Source organism: Bombus flavifrons, chromosome 4 (genome assembly GCF_040668555.2).
Source record: "Bombus flavifrons isolate JBK064 chromosome 4, iyBomFlav1_principal, whole genome shotgun sequence".
In the NCBI taxonomy this organism is placed as follows: Eukaryota; Metazoa; Arthropoda; class Insecta; order Hymenoptera; family Apidae; genus Bombus; species Bombus flavifrons.
The window spans coordinates 7,294,102-7,306,319 of record NC_138445.1 but is presented as its reverse complement, the minus strand read 5'-3'; the positions used below and the strand labels follow the sequence as shown (position 1 = coordinate 7,306,319).

Below are 12,218 nucleotides of genomic sequence, written 5' to 3'. Positions count from 1 at the left end.
ATTCCTTTAGTACCGTTTAAGTCGCTTAATGCTGCTTTCATTTTTCAATGTTTACCGTTTATCACGTATTTGTTTAATTTCTATACCTGATTAATTATATTCGTTTTTTTTATATTTCAATACGTAAGATACCTACAGACGCCTATTGCAAAAGTGCCAGTTTAACGTCGATTTTTTGAAAAGCACATTTCCAAAAAATGCTGCGCTTCATCCTTTATCAGTCTTCCAGAATCGTAGCTTGCAATACATAGTGGAGAGGGAACAAACCGTACTCTTTCTTTATAAGCGTTTTATACAGCTGTATGAACTACATATGTATATAGACACTAGATGCGTGTATATGCGGCACTGTACATATGATTGTGCGACAGAGAGTAGCGTGGCGTGTACTGGCGTGTAGTCTAGAGTCTAGACTCTAGACTGCTGCGCTATAGTCAGGGGCGAATCAAGAATGGATGCCAACACCCTGCATAATAATGCAGTGAGATATAATTAACCTTACACTGTACTTCTATAATTAGCTACCTTCCTGTCTTTGTATTCTACCTTTCTATTCAATATTAATATAAGATCTATATAATATGTAATATAATTTGCTTTTTCTTTTGACGAGTAAAGAACACACGTTAAATTACAGCTTATAACTACTTCAACTTAAATATATCACTCGCTGTACGTATATTTTCCTTCCGATTTTATCTTCCTTCTTCGACAAATGGTCAATGTGAATGAAACTTGCAAATAATTTCTCTTTCCCCTGATTATTTTAGATACGTATTGGATTTTACTACGATTACGATTTCGTTTCTAAATTTCTAAATTATATGCACGCGATAGCTGTCACTAGCGATATTCGACATTTGTAAAAATAAAGTATCGGTATCTTCAAGGTATATAAGAACAACGTCTGAATTAATAATAATATCATATCAGTTAGCTTTAATTCTTTTTATATTGGTATATTCGAAGCGCCGTATATATTTAAACAATTATGTGGTAGCTTTCGATATATTCAAATAAACGCTTCACTTACGTAATGCTCGCTATGATCAATTTCTGTAAATGAATAACTCCTACAGTGACCCTATGCTAAGTATTCCAAGAAGCAATAAGCCTAGGTAGATAGCTTGACTAAAGTAATTGATTGCCGGCTATATCTACAAGCTTGGCTGTATTTTGTGTTACGTAATTCCTGAAATGACCTCTTCAGTTTTATTAAAGCATGGTTCAAATAAGGTAATCGTGTTGATTAATCGTGGTCATAAGAAACGTCAGAATTTCTAAAATATCGCCAATCTCCGTGAATGATTGTAAATTGCAAACTTAATACAAATTTCGTCCGTTAGTCAATATTTTGGTCAATCGATCAATATTCGTACAACGTGTGCAGAGCTTCTTTACGAGAAGATAACATCGTTATTTCGTCCGAAATGGATGGTGAATCAATTTTTTCCAGGATCATTTATATTTACCATTTTAATGGGAAAACGAATCGTATGTAACGATGATCGGAAAGATACGGCCCTGGGTGCAACGCGTATAGCACGCGGTCGTATAGTGAGAGTCCAGGTTCTGTCGTTGAAGCAGACGAGAGTCAGTGCAGGTCGTGCGGCAGGTTCGTCTGCTTCGCCTGTTTCGTCTCTGTGTAAGCTTTTCGCCTTGTACGAAAATCGTCGATATTAGTCACGCTTTGAGAAGCAGCTTTTTGCCAAACCTCCGGATAACAGGTGGTAACGTAACCATACGCGTCGATCTTACCGCGTTGTTGATGTTGCGGTCGACGAACTAAGATTGTCCACAATGAAGGTAAATAGTGATGTGCGTCATTCGACTAGATGATCGAAACGGCGAATCAATTAGAATCACGAGGCTTGACATTCGACGGAAAAATCGATCACACGATGTCTTCGTGTCGTATTTTGTTGACGATATTACAAAACAGTGGTCGATGATGATCGGTATAAAAGATAGGTTAGTGCGCACGATAAAACATCGCGTAGTGTTATAGCTAAGTAACGGTATTAGATGGTTGTATAATGCAAAATTCGCTATCTATATATCATAACATCAGTTCTCTGATCCGAATTCAAATTTTACAGATATCTTAACTTATAATCGTTAAAATATTCTTTCAAATCCAAATACGAAATTGATGAAACTGATAGGAAGCGGGAGAATAAGTGATAAGTACTGTCGTTACAGAAATTTTATAATTGATTGAAATATATTTATCTATGAATCACAATTGCCTATATTTCTTGAGTAAAAGATTAGAATATTGCAGCATAAATATGATAATTCACATATATTAACTATCAGTTTATTAATATATTAATAAGTATCCTATAGTAACCTATCCTATAGTATCCTATAGTATATTTTCAATAATAATGGGAATCAAATTAGCTTATACATACTTGATACTCAATTCATATATACATACATATACATACATAGATACATTTTTTCCGTGTATTTCAGAATAACGTAAACGTCTAACGTCACAATAACGAATGCACGAGCCTGCAACGTGTAATTTAGCATTTCATGTGGTCTGATACGGATTATAACATTTTAAATTTGACACGTTTAAAAGATAGACTACAATATGATGATACAGAACGTTGTTATGATTAAATTAACAAGCTGAAATTGATTTGTTATCAGTTACCGCAGGTATCGTGGAAGAATTTCAATAAAAATTGAACGCAATTTCTGAAACACCGAAGCACGAACAATATTTCAGATATCGCTAATACGCATCGCCTGACTTGGATAGATTTATCAAAGATTTACTTTGTTTATCGTTCATTATTGCTTGATCGTTGGAACGATAATGTGTATGTATTAGGAAGTGGTATTGAGAGCTGCGAAGCGAAATTCAAAGAAGGTCATTGTAAACTGCGATATAATCCTATCTACGTTGAACGCTAAAAACTATGCTTACCGACTTACGAAAATCCCCTTTTTTTCAGCCGAGGGATTCGTGCATGAAAAATAAGGGTCTCTGCCGTACCATTTCTCCTATAGAATGAATAATAAGGAAATTTCTTATATCTGGCTAAAACTTGGTTGGTATGCATAACTACTTCCTTGTCATTTATTCCAACAAAGCAATTTACTGTTATTTCTCCGTATCCACAATAGATTTCATATTTCCGGCCGCGGTATCAAATATCATATGTGAAGCTATTTCCTCTCATAGAATCGTCAAACGTTATTTTGTATTCCCAATAGCATTTATTATCAAATTAATAATATTTCATGTAACGTTTAAGAGATAGAAAACTATATAAATCGTAAGAAAATCGTTCAAAGTCGCGGAAAGCATAAAATCAGTTCGTCAAATGTCTCGAGATGTTTTTTAGCCACAATCAGTCAGCAGCACGCGGTTTACGTCGTACGTTGTAGCGGTGTACGTTTTGCGTAGCAGGCCACGTTACGTCAGCGACGCCATTCGGTTGTGGCGTTACAGCTAATAAAATATATTTTTCTGGCCGGCGAAATCTGCGCAGCACCAAAAATGGTAATTATGGAAACTTTAAGGGCGCGTGATTAACTTTCTTGTTCAGAATATTAAAATGTTGTTTACCTACATTCGCGAGGTAAGAAGATCCATTGAAAAGGTTACTCGGACTATTTTCGTTTTGATAAATGGCAATTCCACGCGTGGCAGCAGCGAACAACTTATGCGATTTCCTTATCTCGATTTACGTTAAGAAAGATCAGTCGTATGTTTCGGCAATAAAAGATGTTCTAGAAGGATATTCGTGTTTATCGGTGTTATACGATCCGTAGCTTCATTGCCGTTCATAACTTTCCAATCTTCGTCTGATTATGCAAGACATAACAATGTAACTGCCAACGATGAGATAGCAAGATATCTCTCTACCAAGCTGCATAAATGTCATAGCGTATCGTTATTATTGCCATTCAAAATATTCGATCTATTTCTAATATTCACGATTTTAGAAAAGGAAACGAGCCAAAAATAACGTGGCTCGTTATTTCTTTCGTTTTAGCGGAATTCTCTTTTTTCCATTGTCACGTTCGTGTTTTTTTAATTTGGTTGTTTTTTTTAATGTTTCGTTCCTTCTTACTTCGTATACTTCTAATAGCTTCATGGATTATATAATATTCAAAGACAAAATTATTCTGTTACACTGTATGATTCTCATAACACTTCGTCCTTTTATTGCTTGACTTCCATGCTATTCATTGTTTTTATCCGTGTGAATGTAAATTAATAGTTGTAATTCAATTTCTTTGATATTAATTTAAAATACGGTGTGCGTGTGTATGTGTAGAAGCTCGAATCCCCATTCGTACTTGTTTCATTAAGAAATCTCCCTTTCATTGAATAAATAATCCAAAATCTCTGAATGATAGATTTAAGTGCAAAGTGCAAACGGGAAGAATTATCGCTTTTCCCGAAGTATACAAATATTTACATCTAATCAATTATTGATACAACGTGGGTACCTATTGCAAAACAAATAGCAGTTCACTTCGGTCAATGCATTTGAAGATAAAACGAATTTTACGCAAAGTAGACGTACTTTGTCTAAGTATAAGAAATACGTTATAGATAGAAGTAATTCTGCTAACTTGAAATTACAACTTTACGTTCGTGCGAGATACCATTTGATGTTTCAGCGTAATTCTCGTATAAATATTCATTATTATACAATGATAGTTTCAAGATATTTTCAATTTATATATTTATAGAATATTTTTATACAATACAATGATTTACCGAATGCAAATGTTTCGATTCTATGAATGTACATATTTAAAGAAATGTATAAAAAAGAAACTATAGAAAATATGTGTTAAATTGAAAACATTCACGGTTATGTTATTACGATAAAAATGTGACAAATTTTACATTCACTGGGGCTACCGTATTGTCCTATAGAAAATAGTTAAACCTTTTCGCCTTCTATTTTGCTTACTTACGAGAAGCAACTGTAATAAGAGAATCGTAATATGGTCTTAAAAAGTTCGAAATGTTACAAATTAAAAGAATGCACTTGATAGACACATAGGTGTCATACTATCCACCGGTTTACTCAAGATTTTTATTTCTCTTACATGTCATATGCGCTTATAAAACATACTACGATAAAATCGATTACAATGAGAGTTTACGTCAATATATACTTTGCTTATCTCCTTATCTTTCTTCCCCCTATAAATTCTGCTATTGGCAAGGTACGAAACCAATTGTATGGTATTATTTCATTGGCAGTTATGCAGTAGTTTATTTCCATTCATCACGTACAAATTGAGAATGTCTTATTAGCGATAAGTTATCGTAAAATAAACTATTGTGTATCGCAAACCATTAATTATTAAAAATTAGTGGTTAAATGCTAGAAACGTCTTCGTTGAGCACATAATGCTGCTGGTAATCGTTGCTCGCAGTTGCTCCATAGAATTCAATTACGTAAATACATATCCGAGGAATTACTCGTATACAGACAACGTATCTTATTTCGTCGTTCAACAGCTAGTGAGAATATACAGTAAGATGAAACGAAGAAAAGAAACAACGATTTCGTGCGACGTCGAAGGTATCAGTGGTATGAACTTTTTAAAAAGAGTCGATAAAACGAAATTGTAGTGATCGCGTCTTAGTGGCCACATGTTTTCCCAAGGATGTAAACCAGCTACGAAAAGAGACTACCTAATAATACGAGACTTCTTGGACTGTTGGATCTCGTAGAAGAAAAACTGGATACGTGCAACGAAAAACGAAAATCGTGAATTCACGTTACGCCAGACATGTAAGTTCTTTTTGTACAAAACGTACGTAGCTTTAACTATTCTATTTGTGTTGACACATAAAATATTAAATTTGTATAGATTACGTATTTCCTCGTCTGCTTTAATTACGGACTCTGCGAAATATTTGTTTTCTTTTTCTTTTTAAACGAAGGTAGTTTTAAGCTTATACTTAGGTAGTAGTATAGGCTTATGCTATGGAAGCTTTATGTATTCGCGTAGCTTCTGCACGTTAGTAGCTGTAATTTTTGAGAATTAATTTTTAAATTCATCCTCGTAACGTTAATGTTACACGAACATTATAAAATATCGATATGCGTTCGAGAGAGCAAATTTTTAAATCTGAAATTTGATAGTTTTTCGGAGCAATGTCTACCGATAGTATACTGCAAAATTCCTTTTGTGAAAATTCTATAATTTATTGTAATTAACGACATTGATACTTTCCACTGATTTTACTCATACCTGTAGTAGATAAATTTCGCGATTCGCAATTGCACATACTTGAAAAAATTATCTTCGATATGCCAAGGAAATGATGCTTACTATTCGTCTACTTTTCCCGTACTTTTCCATTTCTCTTAATTGGTGACAGCAACCTTATTACGTAAATCCGACAGAGTTTAAAAGGAGATCATTAGTAGATACAAGTTCTAGGGCCTGTTTCATCTAAGCATCTAGGCTGCTATATTATATACCTATTTTAAAAATGCACCGCAATATCTTGCAAACGAGCAATTCGTAATACCTGTGTTTAAAATTATTTAGACAATGAATTAATAGAATCAATCAATTAATGAAACAAGATTGATAATTATCATCCCGATTACTAGTCTTTTGTTTGCATAACTGAAATTTGTATAATTTAATGTATCCAAGAATGTGAAAGACTTTGTATACTTTGAAACAAGAATGAAAACATTACACGCGTATACAGGGTGTTTCTTAATTACTCTTTTATTCGTTGTGATAAAAAAAATGTTTCAGACAAAATTTGTGCGGTATCGAGGAAGACATGATGTGCTTTTATCTATTTGATTTTACGATCACCCTATAGGTTGAAAGGTCCATTAAAGGTGACATACAAATCCTTAAATGGACTTTTCGTTACATACTCTTGTAGCTGACATTCAGACGTTTTCAAAAGAAAGAAAAGAGCAAGAACAAAGAAGTATTCTTTTATCGGTCTACTTATTTCATAAAAGTACTCTCGAAATTAATAGAGTCTTTCTTTCCTTTTATTGTGATTCTTAGCATCCGTATATTTGATCTTTCACGACAATAATTTACAGTCTTCCTTAAGGACAGAAACAAACGAAGTCGAAACTTTGCAATTTCGATTACCAACTGGGAATGTCAACGGAGCGAGTCTCCAGATAACATCGAGCAATGTCGCTTTCACTCGATGACGCTTCCAGACGACGCTTAGCTGTCGCTTTTGTTTTCGGTGAAAGCACGGCTATCTTTCTCGTGAACTTAAACGATTGTCGCATTCGTTTTATCATCTTCGACGAATCATTCTATCGTCTACGTGGCATAGGCTAGTAACGAGTTGGGAATAGTAATTGATATTGTTACATCGATGGTCGATAGTTGCGTGCAGCAAGCTCATGCCGCGGCTTTGCCTTCGCTGACTCGTTAGCTTTATTGATAATCATACCTTACCTGTCTGCGCATAACCTGTTCGCTTACCTGCACCGATTTCTTGCCGGATGTCTGACGTGGAATCACTTTCTACGGCGAATTCGAGCCGTTTTTTAAAGCAAACTTTTAATCTTCATACGATTTAACTATCTCGATAAAAGCTTCGACATGTGCGCACCGCGCCGCGTTAATGTTAGTCGGCTAACTATACGATATATTCCATACGATGGTAAAAGCGAGAGAGAAAATTGAAATGTCCATCGATAAGATAACGATTGAAACCTGCGAGAGCGTCGAGTTGTCGGAGAAAGGGCAGAAAACTGTTTAAACTAAATAAAATGTTTAAACTATGTGGAACTGGTTTTAACTTATCAGAAATATATCGCGAGCGAGCGAGTTTGTGTCTCTTCTTTTCAATATTATTCGTTTAAAAGTAAAAGTTGCCAGTTTAAATGCCTCTATGGTTTTGAATCTTCAATTAGTAACATGTACATACCTAATGACTGTCTCTAATGAATACCTCCCTCGATCAACGAGAAGAAAACAAAACTAAAGCGAAACGTTTTCCTCTAGTCGTTAATGATTGACCACGTACCTAGCATGTACACGTGTGTTTCATCTGATCACGTGAATCTGGGAAACGTATTAATATCTTTTTCTGGCATTAATAAAGCGTGTGACACTAAGTACATTCAGCATCGATGAAACGTACATGACTCGCGTTCGAAGCACTCGAGTATAGTAAACGAATATTTGTGTTGGAGGAATTTAAAGAATCTCAAACGCTGTACCTTTCCCGCAAAGATATATGTCCCTCGTCACAGACACAACGGAATAACAATGTTAAACGAATCAGGAGAATGGCCACTCAATTACATGCAACTGTGCAACTATTTAGGAAGATCGCATGGCTCGCATAATGCACCAGGAATAGTTAAAGAATATACTGAGAAAACATGAACAATCTTATCGATGTGTCACAGCAAATTTACCTTAGTCTTGAACAGAACTCTATCGAAGACAGAGTAACCAGAATTATTAAAAAAAATTCTTTTCGAAAGAAACAACACTAAGAAGCTGAATGAATAATACTATCTTTTCTGAAATCGTAATTTCGTAGGAAATACAGACAATGAATTAACGTAAGAGTACAAGAGGCCACCAGCTTACTCATTTCAAAGAAATCAAACTCTTCATGACGCTTAAGCTGTTGTCAAAAGGCTACTAACAAATTTTAGATCTGTTTATGGCTCAGCAACCGCCGTACAAACGTTGCGCGCAAGACGTAACTCAACGTCTCAGCACTAACCAGAAGAAGGCAAATTGCCCTCAACCGCATTCTCACTAGCCATTCTAAACTTACGTATTCATTAACAAAACCACCACCAACTCGATGCCAAATCTTGTGAAGCACCTACAACCATGCAACACATTTCACCGGACTGCCCTATAAATTTTCATTTGAAAAAAATAGTTGCAAAGTCAGCGCGAAGCCAAACCTGAAGAGTTCTGAAAGTATTCATAGCTTCATAACATATGGTGATATTTAGTGTGTACGAGCGTAAATCTATCGCTTAAATGGCATTTACAGCGATTTACATAAAGGCGATGTTGCGTGTACCACTGTTTAACGCTATTAATCATCATTCACAAATGGAAGTTACTTGTGAATTCTATACTACAGTATTCCAACTGGTACGTAGGATGTTACACGATAAAAAACAACATTCTTTTACTTATAGCGTTATTTGCAAGAAAACTTCAACTGATTACTTGCATTTGCGTGAACTAATGACAATCGCGGATTTGGTGGATGAAAAACAGGATCGTTGCGTTTGACTGGCTGGAGGATTCGCCCTTATCTCTAAATAATATCTATGTTGAAGTTAGATGCATTGACGATTGTCAGCTGGTATCGCATTTGATGGTCTGTCGAATATTTTCGAGCTGCGCAAGCTGGTAATAAAAGAATAATTATTATTAGCTCGGTATGTTTGCATCGCGAAGAGAAAAACAGTTGTTATAGAATTATAGCTTTTAAAGAACAGAGACATCAATTGTTATGGATCGTTGCATACTTTACCATTTAGAGAATTTTTTATCTACTTAAACTGGACATATTTTGTCAAAGGTTTCCGTATCGATTAAATTAATGCATTTAGTCAACGCAGAATTTTTGCAATGGACAAAACAATGTTTCAACCATATATTTGCTTCTTATAATGTTTGTACTCTTGTTTTTTCAACATACTACGTCTGCGAACGCTATTTATACGTGACTTCTGCGTTGTTTAATTAATCACTATGTGAGAACATATATCTAGATACGAAAATACTAAAGACTATGTATAAATACTTGTATTATTTGTACGTAGAAGATGAACTTAGAAATCGGTACAAATTGGATAGAAATGTGTTCAGTGTAAATAATTAATAGTTACGAGAAAGGTGGTAATTGATTTATAAATTTTTCAATATTGATGGAACGATTTTATCCATTTTCTGACTGTCATAGTCTTTAGATAAATATAGATGAAACATTTACGTCTCATGCGAAATCGCATTTGCCTTATGAGACATCTATACGTCGGATATAATTTTAATAAGATGATTTTAATTATGCGTAACTCATTCGGTTAATTTAGAAATCGTTGTCGACTTCAAATTCTATACAATTTATTACACTTTGGTACTTGCTGTTTTTGGAAATAGCGTACTTCGATACTTGCTATCATAAGCTTATAAATTTTAATAATATGAGAAATGTGTAGAAAGCATATAGGTATCATTAAATGATTTCGCAGGAGGAACGTGAAAAGAGCAATTCTTTTTTCTTTCGAATTTTTTGAGATATCTTTTTATAACGAAACATATTCTTATCTATCACAATCTTGTATGCACTGTCAAAATATATTCGAGCATACTCGAGTTATAACCGTGAGATGATCTTGAACATCAAGAAACTAATCAGATTGTCAAGTACTATAGTGGTACATATGTGAACTCGACTTGACTATGGACACTTGATTTGTTTACGTTATAAACATTCGAAGTGATCTTCATCGGTTGTGATAGAGTCTCTCAGACAAGTTTCAATTTTTCCTAGCATGACAGCACCACAAGCTTTAATTATAATACGTACGGTTCACCATGTCCTCTGGAATAATAGATTGCATCTTCTTTTAACTTTCAATGAAAAGAGATCCAATGACATCACATTTGATAAACATACTGAACACGATATGTATATGTCCATTGCATCTAATCTAAAGATTTAGAAATGTTTTTTGCATATGACAGCACCTCGTGCAGATAATCCAGTAAAGAGCGTTGTGATCCTTAGTTGCTTATTTTAGAAACTGCATTGCCAACGAAATTCGCTTCGAATATTTATAACACATATAATAAATTCACGCTTTAATTTAATCACTTCTTCGATGTTGAAGGTCGATCTGAAAATATAACTTAAACGTACGCAAATGTATTTTAACGTTCGTTATAAGATGCAATAGAGCAAAATGTTTTAAAAAAGTAGCGATGACTTTTATTGTTTTTTAAATAATACTCGTAAAAAGAAGAACGTTCCTTAAAAAATATTTAAATTCTCCTTTAAACATTTCTTACATCGTTAAAGATAAAGAGGATATTTAAGCGCATTTATACTGACAATCAGACACCATTGTATAATGGCGCGAGGCTGATCATTGGGAAAATTAAGTAAAAGCAAAGCAAGCGATGCGGATATTAAATTTTCACCTGTAAGTACTCAACTTTTTACGAATTTTTGGAGAATTGAATTCATGGAAAGCAAAAAATATACCAATTCTAAGTGGGAAGAGGCACTTTAAAAACAAAGGAGATGTTCAGGTATCCTCCATATGCTTGGGTAACCTGCGTATTTGAACATTACCGTACAATCGAGTTCTTTGACATTTTTCATTTAGGTATGTAATACCTAAATGAGTAATACACATCATACGCAATTGTTGTCATACGAACGTTCGAGTGGGAAAATACTTGATAATTTTAATCGATCTTGCGGCTGATATGTATTTCTTGTCTCTCGATACATTATCAATATTGATAACTGAGTCGTTTCTCCGCTTGTAGCTACGTATATCTATATACATTACATATGCATATTCCTGTTCATGAGTCACCGGACACTTATTAAAGCTGGCAAAAAAAAAAGTAATATATATATATATATATATGTCGGAAATGAAAGGACATCGGAGCCTTCCCTTTGGAACCCCGGGAAAACCCTTAACACCGTAATTCTATCATAGGCGTAATTAAACAATTGTCGTCTTTCGATCCGATTGTATTTGTTCAAGATTTGTGATAATGAGCTTGGGCTCGAGGCGATAGCCAGTCGCCGAACGTAGCCGCGGTCACGGGATGAACGCTTTGCCTAACAAAGGTATGAAGTAATTCTATAGCTCTCCTTAAAAGAAATATCTCTGGCGACACGCGACAGTAAACATTCCAACGGTCTCTGTCCCGTGGCTCGCCACACGCAGTCCCTATTCTTCGAGTAAGATGATTGCCAGATGTCGATGTGTCTCCACAGTACGTGATCAGCTAGTCCGAGGGCCGTTATAAACACTAAGATCTAGTTACCTAAAGTCCTTCAAACAGATAAACAGTCTTTGTCCCAACTACGGGAAGATAGGGGAGATCTATTTCTTTCAACGAACGGCGTCTCCCACTAGCAACTTTCCATCGAGGGTGGCTAGCATCTTTTCTAACCACCGATATGGAGATTGACCAATTAGCAGCAACGT

At 34.9% G+C, this 12,218-nt stretch overlaps 1 protein-coding gene across 7 annotated transcripts in view; it reads left to right on the top strand.

Annotated features, from left to right (window-relative positions):
- LOC138179322 (dual 3',5'-cyclic-AMP and -GMP phosphodiesterase 11) overlaps window positions 1–12,218 on the top strand; it is a 140,503-nt gene that overhangs the window by 18,060 nt on the left and 110,225 nt on the right. The window contains exons 1-2 of one of the 7 annotated variants that reach the window (XM_069111986.1): window positions 1,590–1,806; window positions 5,513–5,789. The exons of 5 other annotated variants lie outside the window; for them this stretch is intronic. The gene's annotated coding sequence lies outside the window, so the exon portion shown is untranslated. Of the gene's footprint in view, window positions 1–1,589; window positions 1,807–5,512; window positions 5,790–12,218 lie in introns of those variants that run through there. One more of the 7 variants, XM_069111988.1, reaches the window with a different exon arrangement.